The sequence below is a fragment of the Bos grunniens genome, chromosome 16, assembly GCF_055505025.1.
Source record: "Bos grunniens cultivar Pamir isolate PY7600 chromosome 16, Bosgru_T2T1.0, whole genome shotgun sequence".
NCBI classification, from domain to species: Eukaryota; Metazoa; Chordata; class Mammalia; order Artiodactyla; family Bovidae; genus Bos; species Bos grunniens.
The window spans coordinates 17,731,356-17,742,477 of NC_141180.1; positions in this window are offsets into that span (position 1 = coordinate 17,731,356).

The following is an 11,122-nucleotide window of genomic DNA, read 5'->3' on the forward strand; positions in this document are numbered from 1 at the left end:
GATTTAGGTCATACCTGAATGGTCTAGTGGTTTTTCCTACTCTCTTCAATTTAAGTCTGAATTTGGCAATAAGGAGTTCATGATCTGAGCCACAGTCAGCTCCTGGTCTTGTTTTTGCTGACTGTATAGAGCTTCTCCATCTTCAGCTGCAAAGAATATAATCAATCTGATTTCTGCATTAACCATCTGGTGATGTCCATGTGTAGAGTTTTCTCTTGTGTTGTTGGAAGAAGGTGTTTGCTATTACCAGTACATTCTCTTGGCAAAACTCCATTAGCCTTTGCCCTGCTTCATTTTGTACTCCAAGGCCAAATTTGCCTGTTACTTCAGATATTTGTTGAGTTCCTACTTTTGCATTCCAGTCCCCTATAATGAAAAGGACATCTTTTTTGGGGTGTTAGTTCTAGAAGGTCTTATAGGTCTTCATAGAATGATTCAGCTTCAGCTTCTTCAGCATTACTGGTCAGGGCATTGACTTGGATTACTGTGATATTGAATGGTTTGCCTTGGAAATGAACAGAGATCATCCTGTCGTTTTTGGGTTACATCAATTAACAAAAGAGAAGAAGATTCCTACCCTTATATTCTAGCAAAGAAAACAGACAATGATCAATAAAAGCACTTCCTCTCTTTAATCTTTTTATTTATTTACTAAATTTTTTAATTGAAAAAATAATTGATTTACAGTGTATTAATTTCTGCTGTACAGTAAAGTGATTCAGTTATATTTATATGTGTGTGTGTATTACACACACTCTTTTTTCATATTCTTTTCCATTATGGTTTATCACAGCATGTTGAATATAGTCACCTGTGCTATATGATAGGACCTTCTTGTTTGTCCATTCTATACATAATAGTTTGCATTTGCTGATTTCCACCTCCACTCCATCCCTCCTCCAAGCCCCTCCCCATTGGCATTCACAAGTCTATTCTCTCTGAGAATCTTTTGAGTCTTTTTCTGTTTCATAGATAGGCTCATTTGTGTCGTATTTTAGATTCCACATATAAGTGAAATAATATGATATTTGCCACCCTTTTTCTGACTTACTTCACTTAGTATGATCATCTCTAGTTCCATCCATGTTGCTGCAAATGGCATTATTTCCTTCTTTTTTATGGCTGAATGGAATTCCATATGTGGCGCACCCTCCTTATCTACTCATCTGTCAACGAACATTCAGGTTGTTTCCTTGGCTATTGTGAACAGTGCAAAAATACTTCCTCTTAAGTAACAGGGAGAAATCTAATTGGTTTTTTGTTGCCATCAGCTACTAGAAACCATAAGACATTATAGCTCTTGATCCTGAAGTCTCACCAAAATAGTAGAATCCAACAATGTGTTACAATGATAATTGCCCCAAATAGATCCTAGAGACAGTTTTAAAATCAATGTGGGCCAGTGGTGTGCTGGTAAATGCTTAACAATCGGCTCTCAGAAATAAATAATAAAAGCAATTAAGTCCCCATTTGTAGCATTTTTCATTTTTTAATTTTTGTGGTAGAAATACTCTAACTATAACCATTTCAAATTAACATGATATATCACTAAACACAGCTTTGGGGAAAAAAAATATGTACAATGACCCTTAAGAACCAGTGCAACCTTGCTCCAGCACACCACTGATTGCAGGCTCATAGGGTAATGAAAGGGACCTCAAAGTCTATGAATAAATATTTCTTGCTCGTGGTGTATTGCCATCAATTCTGACAGAGGTGTCACAAGTGAATTGCTACAAATACCATATTTCCTTAAATCGCCTCATTGACTCAACAAAATCTTTTGAGGGGGACAGAAATAGAAACATTAAACATATTTGTTTTATTTACTAACTAGAGCACATACAGTACTTAAAGTTTCTTTTTATTTATTTTGACCATGGGCAGTTATGCAGAGCATTGTAGTGAGAAGCTGTTATTTTGGGAGAGCTTTACTGCTTTTGCAGATTTAATATTGACCTTGAACTTGAGATACATTAAAGAGTATCTGGGTTTGGTCTATATTTCTTATTGGGTTAAGCATATATTTTGTTTTCTTAATTAAGTTATGTATTGAGGATCATTAAACAGTTCCTCTCGAAAATCAGCCAGGAGATTTTGTCAGACCCGTGTCTGAGTCCTTTCATGAAGTGTAAGTCATTTATACCAAATTATTCCACCTGGGTGTTTGTTGTCTCTGATTTCACTGTGTGTGTTTATCCAACAGAATGAAACCCTACTCGGGTCTAAAGCACACTTGGTTGTTCCTTTAATAAAAACTGTGCAAGAGTGCTCACTCCTCTTCTGACAAAATTTGATTCACTTCTGAAGGTGTCTGCCTGAACTTATACACTAGGAACTTTTTCATTTCAAGGCTGAAATGTGAGGTAACATCTTGGTGAAATTTTCAACAATTTTTAGACAACCATATTAAGTAAAATTCAAAAAAGCACCTAATATAGTATAACTTTGGAATTGTGGGATAAAAGTAAAAATATGAAGACATAATACAGCTACAAAAACAACCTTTGACTAGTATAAAATTAATATTCATTGAGTTAGGTGTCAACGTTTATGAGAGATGCATTGTTGTTGGCTGTCAAGATGGAAGAAGACAGCCACAAGCCAAGGAATGTGGGTAGCATCTAGACACTAGGAAAGGTAAGGAAACAGTCTCCCTTCAAGCCTCTGGAAGGATCGCAGGCCTGGTGACAGCTTGATCTTAGCCCGGTGAGACCCATATCTGATTTCTAACCTATGGAACTGCAAGATAATAAATTGATGTTGTTTTAAGCCACTAGTTTTGTGGTAACTCATTACAGCTGCCATAGGAAATGAATGCCCATGTGCTTCTCTACACTTTCCAGCCTCTCTCGCAGAGAGAGTGTAGGTGGGGCTGTGAGACTAGTTCTGGCTCTTAGAATAGGAGTAGATATGTGATTTGCACCCTAACTAGGCAACATGCCACAATCTCTCTTTCTGCTGGTTGGACAGCCAAATCCAGAGAGCCAAATATTTAGGGTTCCAAGGAAGCTCCAACGGAGGGCAGAGCCATTGTTTGCAAGGAACCTTCAATCTGAAGTTAGCATATGGAAGAGTATTTGTTGTCTAAGAGGGCTGACCTAACCAAGCACATGAGGGCTGATTCCCCAGAGTCCCCAGAGATCATTCTTCTTGCAGCAGAGCTTCTCCTAATCTAACTCCAGAATCTCCAAGTCAGAGATTCTGGAATTTTTTTTTAAAGAATTTGATACTTGAGTTTTTTTTTTTTTTTTTAAGATTGAACTCTTCTAAATGGGCAGTCAGAACCTTGTTGGGCATCCTTAAGCTTTTTTTGTAATTTAGTGTTTTAAAAATTTCACATAGCACCTGCTGCTGCTAAGTCACTTCAGTCGTGTCCAACTCTGTGCGACCCCATAGACAGCAGCCCACCAGGCTCCCCCGTCCCTGGGATTCTCCAGGCAAGAACATTGGAGTGGGTTGCCATTTCCTTCTCCAATGCATGAAAGTGAAAAGTGAAAGTGAAGTCACTCAGTCGTATCTGACTCTTAGCAACCCCATGGACTTCAGCCTACCAGGCCCCTCCATCCATGGGATTTTCCAGGCAAGAGTACGGGAGTGGGGTGCCATTGCCTTCTCCGTCACATAGTACCTGGAGAGCCTTATAATAAAATTTCCACACCTAGGGCTTGTGAAGGTCTTAAACCTGTTCTGCTTTCTAGGCCATGGAGGCACCCACAGCCTCACAGTATGGACAGACAGATCACTGGTCTCTTACAGGTTCTTCTTGCCCTTTCTATGAATTTCTACTTTTGTTCAGAGATTTTTTTATTTCTTAGAATATGTACCTCACCCCCTCTTTCAAGCTCAGTTCAATCCTTTTTGTTGCAAGAAGGCTTTCTAGATTCTCCAAGGAATATGAATTTTCTTCTTCTACGATTCCCTGTATTCTTTCATCAAACTTATTACATTTGTACCTGTCCTCTCTCCCTCCGTACACACACTAGCACATAATAAAATGTTGAAGGAGGAAACAGAACAAGCTCTATCTTGAAAGCAGGACTCCATCTTGGGGATGACTGGACTTTGAGCTGCTAAGTCACTTCAGTGTTAGTGACTTCAGTCTGACTCTGTGCGACCCCATAGATGGCAGCCCACCGGGCTCCCCCATCCCTGGGATTTTCCAGGCAAGAACACTGGAGTGGGTTGCCATTTCCTTCTCCAATGCGTGAAAGTGAAAAGTGAAAGTGAAGTCGCTCAGTCATGTCCGACCCTCAGCGACCCCATGGACTGCAGCCTACCAGGCTCCTCCATCCATGGGATTTTCCAGACAAGAATACTGGAGTGAGGTGCCATTACCTTCTCTGGGACTTTGAGCTATATGCCCAGTATCTATGGAAACAACATACCAACTGGAAAACCAGGCCCCCAGAAGGGAGAGCCCCAGGGCTCTCCATCCCTAAAAGAATACCCTAATTATCTGTGTAACCGAATAGAATCATATGCTTATTGGGGTATGGCCACAAGTCTATTGACAATTGTCCACTGTTAACTACCTAGGCTTAAGGCTTATGAGTCATGGGTTAACTTTGATTGTATCTTTCTTTTTCCTTTGTTCAGACTAGTTTCAGGGAATTTGGGGGAGGGGGGTTTGGGCACGTTCGCTTAGGGTATATAAGGTTTTCACAAAACTGGTCGGGGTCCTTGGCTAAGAGGAGACTCTGCCTTGGGCCTGCCCATGTAATAAACTGCACTTCACTATTTTCATTGTCCTTCTGAGTGAGTTTGTTTCCCAGAACATGTGGCTACAACAATGTAGCTTCTAGAAGGCAGGTAGTATCCCATACTTCCTGTTGTCACCATAACAGTGCTGTAAATGTTAGTGCACAGTGCAGTAAATGTTCAGTGCATTTATAAATTTTAGCAAAACCATCTGTGGCCGGTGGGACAGATTTGTTTTGTTTGTTTGTTTACCAGACTAGATCATGTAGTGTGTTTTAAATTATCCTGTAGGATTGCTCCATTTATATGAGGCAAAGTCTCCATGGTGTACCTTGTTCATCCACCAAAAAATAATCTGAATGCTTACTCTAAACCAGGCACTGTGTGTGCAGGCTGGGCACCATGTACTCTGTGTCACTATCATATGTCATCAGCTAGGACAGCTGCAAACCACATACAGAGTGGTACCTACTACATGCCAGACTTTGTACAGCTGACCTACGTCAGCCTGAGCCTCCAGCCAATCCTTCTCTTTCCAGGACTTCTTCCTTTTCAGGGAAGTCTAGCCTCCCAGCATCTGGGGATCAAACTGTTCTTTTGCTCATGTTTGTTTGCACATCAGGAATTTTTAATTTTAGGAACAGTTTGTCTCTCTGGCTCAGATCTCTGTGTTCCCATACCATTATTTATGATGTAACTAAGAATCTATTGTATAGAATTAAACTCAATTTCCATTTTGAAATTGTACAAGAGATCTATTCTTCCTAATATCTTATTATTTAAAATGCAAGAGGGATATGTAGGAGCTGTTTAGGCCCTGGAACTAATCCCGGTCTATTATTTCTCCATTTCTTTACAGCTCACTGAGAAGGGTGGAGGAGAATAGGAAAGGGGAGACTATTCTTTCATGAGTAATTGTTTGGCCAAGCTACACCATTGGGGAAGTAGCATTCAGAGGGTCCCCCCAGGGGCAGGGCTGGCTGTGTCCGGTTGTGATGAATGGTGCACACTGGGAGGTGGAATTTGTCCAACAACAGGAAAAGCCTAATAGGAGACGATGATTGTTAGAACATTTAGACACAGAGAATAGGATCCATGTCTGTCGTATGTATTCTGTGTGCCAACACAATGCTTTGGCTTAGTAACTGCCACATAATATTTAAATGATGTTCAGTGAATGATTGAATGAATGAATGCCATATTCTTGCTTTATTCTCCAAACACTCTATAAAAATGGCATCTCATTCATGTCTTCTCTATAAATCAGAAATTTGATCGGGTATGCAGTTTATTCTTTCGGAATCATTTTGCTTAATTACAAAGACCTCAGGGTCTTGGGTAAGAAAAAAAGCACCGGTAATGCAGGTTAAATATAAGATACATGGGTTCAATCCCTGGGTTGGGAAGATCCCCTGGAGGAAGCCAGAGAAACTCACTTCAGTATCCTTGCCTGGAGAATCCCACAGACAGAGAAGCCTGGCGGACTGCAGACCATGGAGTCTCACAGAGTCAGACACAACTGAAGTGACTTAGCACAAGGGGAAGAGAATAGGATAGGATCTTTCTAGAGACTTTTCAAATAGTCGAGAGCCCCACTTCCCTGTATGGTTAGTTTCACTCTTCTAAGCCACCCTTCCAACATGTTGAAAGGTCTTATGAGGACCAGGATCAGCAGTATATGACAGTAGCTAAATGCTCTGCAGTCTACAACTCTGGGTTCTAGTCATTTAAGCACCCTGCCTTCAATTTCTCATCTGTAATGTGGGGGTGATAATAGTACCTATCTCATGAGATTACTATGAAGATCAATTTGTGTATTATTCACATGAAATACTCAGCCCAGCCCAGGGACAGAGTAAGGTCTGAACTGTAATTAGCTTAAAACACAGCACACAGAACATCACAGACATTTTTTAAAAACTTAATATTGGGGTATAGCAGAATAATAATGTTGTGATAGTTTCAGGTGAACAGCAAAGGCACTCAGCCAAACACATATGTATCCATTCTCCCCCAAAGTCCCTTCCCATCTAGGCTGCCACATAACACTGAGCAGAGTTCCATGTGCTATACAGTAGGTCCTTGTTGGTTATCCATTTTAAATGCAGCGGTGTGTACATGTCCATCCCAAACTCCCTAACTGTCCCTACCCCGTGGCAACCGTAAGTTCATTCTCTAAGTCTGTGAGTCTCTTTCTGTTTTGTAAGTTCATTTGTATCATTTCTTTTTAGATTTCATATATAAGGGATGAGAACATAACAGACATTTTTTGATTGCCTGACTGAAATGGGCTCTAGCTTGGAGAAAGTGGAACAAATTAGTATCAGACAGCTCATCAGGATTCCTTCTAAATCTGTAGTTCAAGCTTTTCTCTTGCCTTGGTTATTTCTCCAAATATGAGCAATTCAGGACTCTGCAACGAGGAAAATGGGTCTGTTTGCAGGAATAAGTTATAATTTAGGGAAGCTCTGTAAAGGGATAGTTTTCAGGGTTTGGCTCATTTTTGGCTAAATGCCTTAAAGAATTTGAAGAGTGTCTATGAGCTATTATTCCTCTTCATTGAGGCCCAGGTAAGAGGAGATGAGACTAAATGGCAGCTGACACACCCCTGCTAGACAGGAAGAAATTCCTGGAAGCAATTTAGTTTCCTAAGGAGGGCAAGTGATACCCTTCTATGAAAAAAAATTAATGAACTTTATTGAGGTGTATTTTATATACAATAAAATGCATTCATCTATTGAGTGGAGCTCAATGAGTTTTAACAGATGAATGCATTCATATAACTAGCCACAATCCAAATATAACACATTTCCATTGCTCCAAAAAGTTCCCTCATTTCTTTTTTAGGGCCAGCCTTCCTGCATTTTGAGTCTCAGGCAATCACTGGTCCATTTTCTTTCACTATTTTGCCTGTTTTGGGATTTCACATGGAAGGAGTCACACAGTATGTACTCTTCTGTGTTTGGTGTCTTTTGTTCATCCATGTGTTTGTAATACCTGCCACTTATTCATTTTTGTTACTCAGAAATATTCTACTGTATGGATAGCTTCCTTCATCTATCTATTCACATGCAGATGAACATTTGCGTTGTTTCCAGGTTGTGATCATGATAAAGTTGCACTTGTGTACAAGTCTTTGTGTGTGTTTTCCAAAATGGCTGTGCCAATTTATAAATTTATATTCCCACCAACAGAGTATGAGAGTTTCAGTTTCTCCACATCCTCACCAGTGATTGGAATTTGTGGAAGACAAAATAATGGCCTCCCAAAGGTGTCCATGTCCTAATCCCCCAAACCTGTGAATATGACACCTTCCATGGTAAAAGGGACTTTGTAGCTAAGATGACTAAGTTAAGGATCTTGAGATAAGAAGGCCAGTGTCATCATAAGAATCATTTAAAGATGGAAGACAGGTAGAAGCATGAACCGGCAGATACAGAGGGAGAGCTAATATCTTCTGTTGCTTTGTCTTAAACACGTGGTTTATCCCACTCGTTGGTGGTTGAGCTGAGCATTTAAGCCAGGTTTGCCTAATTTATATGTACATTCACTCTGCCGCTCAATCTTCTCAGAGCAAGACACTCTCAGGACCCCTCTCAGCAGAGAGATGATTGTGGGGTTTGCTGGATGACCTTGGGAAACTGGGGAGAGGGTGACAGAGGGAGCTGAGAAAGGAATTCTGGGGAACTTACTTCCGGGATAACCAAGTTGAGTCATGCAAACCATCCCATGTAGCAAACCCTGGAAACCTCTTTCCATGTATTACTCTCAAAAGCAGCAGGGTGTACCATCCGTGGGAGAGCTCAAACATTACTCAGGAGTCTTCCGGCACTAAAATTGTTTGTGCAACTCAATTTTGCATTACTTTCAGTTGTAATTCAGAGACTTAGTATGTGGCTTCCCTGATGGCTCAGACAGTAAAGAATCTGCCTGCAGTGCAGGAGAACCTGTGTCTGATCCCTGGGTCAGAAAGATCCCCTGGAGAAGGGAATGGCCAGTGTTCTTGCCTGGAGAATACTGTGGACAGAGGAGACTGGTGGGCTACAGTCCACGAGGTTGCAAAGAGTCAGATGTGACTGAGCGAATAATGCTTTCACTTTACTTCAATGTTCATTTACTTTCTTTTCCTTCTTTCAGAAGATTAGAGGAGGGCTTATCATTTCAGTTTTGACCAATGGTTTAAAGAGTAAAAAGGGGTAAACAAGTTAATTAAAAAAAAAAAAAAACTCTTAACAGAAATGCAAGGTGATGAATTTTTCAAGCATTGGAACATAGATGACAGTTAGTGCTGGGTCTGGATTCCATTTAAATGAAAAGGAATAAAGTTGAAAAAAAAAATCCTTCAGTAGTTGTATGCCAAGGATTTCAGCAAAGACAAAACAGCCTGAAAGCACAGGATGAGTCATCAAATGTGTTTGTCAAGGCTTTTCCAGATAGTAAGGGCTATACTTTTGTGCAGGGAGAATTTCTGTTTGCAGCTTGCTAGTAGCAGTCACCACACCAGTAGTTTCGTATTAGCTGCTCACCATCAAAAGCACTATGGACAAATGAGAATAACCATGGGGCAAAATTATTTTTAGCTGATTTACAGACGTCCAGAAGGACCTGGAACCCCAAAGTTCACGGCTCTTCTGCCTGCCTCACTACGTCCATGGTCCTTGCACCAAAAATCCATTCTCTCCTGCCTCAGCTCAACATCCATCTCACTGGTGCTGCTGCTGCTGCTGCTGCTGCTAAGTCGTGTCAGTCGTGTCCGACTCTGTGCATCCCCACAGACGGCAGCCCACCAGGCTCCCCCATCCCTGGGATTCTCCAGGCAAGAACGCTGGAGTGGGTTGCCATTTCCTTCTCCAATGCATGCAAGTGAAAAGTGAAAGTGAAGTCGCTCAGTTGTGTCCAACTCTTTGTGACCCCATGGACTGCAGCCTACCAGGCTCCCCTGTCCATGGGATTTTCCAGGCAAGAGTACTGGAGTAGGGTGCCATTGCTTTCTCCCATCTTTTACTGGTTTCATCATTATCAGACTAATAAATCCTTTCCAGCAACAATGCTAATTTTTCTCCAACATGCAAATTCCCACAGGTATTTGGAGGAGAAAAGCAGCTTTCCATGAGAGTATGTGTGTGTGTGTGTGTGTGTGTGTGTGTGTGTACACAGGGCAGAAGACAGGCAGGTGCACTGAGATGGGCAGGTAAGCCACCACCCAGGAGCTCATTATATTCATTATGTAATTATTTATCAAGCATTTACCTCTGTACCAGGCATTATGCTAGGTGATGTGGAAACCATGGAGAATAAAATAGATGACTCATCTTTTTTCTGGACAATGCCATTTAAAAACATTTTTTGTGAAAGTTAAAAAGTTAATTTGTGTCTATGAGAGCTTGATCTGAAATTGTGGGTTTGGAAAATGGTGTGACATATTTATTCCTATTTTTCACGTTTCACACGCCCTCATCTCCACCCTATTGCAGTCCTTATCTGACTTTGGTAGATCAGTCTGTCAGTAGATTAGAGAGCAGGGACCTGTGCATCATTATCTATTTCCTTAAATTTTTTGTCATTGACTTTTGCAGAGACAAGACTGAGGGCAGCCCTGTCCCCACTGACAGAAACTGCAGAAACATCAGTCATAATGTCTTACGGCCTGTATCATCTCTCATGTCTTTTTCAATAGGCTCAGGTTGTAAATTTTCTTAGACAATGCCATCTATTTATTTTAAAAACTTGAAAAAAAAATCCCCAAATAATAGAGAGAGTGATGTGGATTCATGTAGGACAGAAGCTCTCAAAGCATCTCAGACCAGTGGTTTCCCTGAATCCGAGCGATCCCCATGTTATTCCGTTTTCACTCAGACGTTCCCTAACTCCATGGACTTGGTGCCAACAGTTGGGTCTTTTCCTGAGGTTCTAGCAGAGAGTCCAGATGAATATTCAATTAAATATGTCTTCCAGCCTCAGCCAGACCCTAAGTGCATCCAACCTTGTTCCACAAGCTAAGTGTCTCTCCTTTTCTCTCAAGATAATGCTTTCACACCTTCTCCATCCTCCTCATGGGGTTGAACCCTCAGTTTCCCCTTCACTCCCACATAACAGAAGGTGCGCTGAAGTAGTGGTAGTGTTAGTCACTCAGTCATGTTCGACTCTTTGTGACCCTGTGGACTGTAGCCCACTGGGGCCCTCTGTCCATGGGATTTCCCAGGCAAGAATACTGGGGTGGGTTGCCAGAAGGCGCACTGAAGTAGTCAGGTGAAAACGCCTTCAGCTTCCTGCCTGCCTCATACCTTCCCTTTCCCTTTCCTTCCTATTCTGATGGAAGAGGTACCCGCTCAGTCTGAGAGAAGCTGTGCCTGGGTCCCGCCCCCTCTGGTCTGCTCAGGGACCTTGCACTGATCAGCCTCCTCTCTGCTGGCTTCTTTCC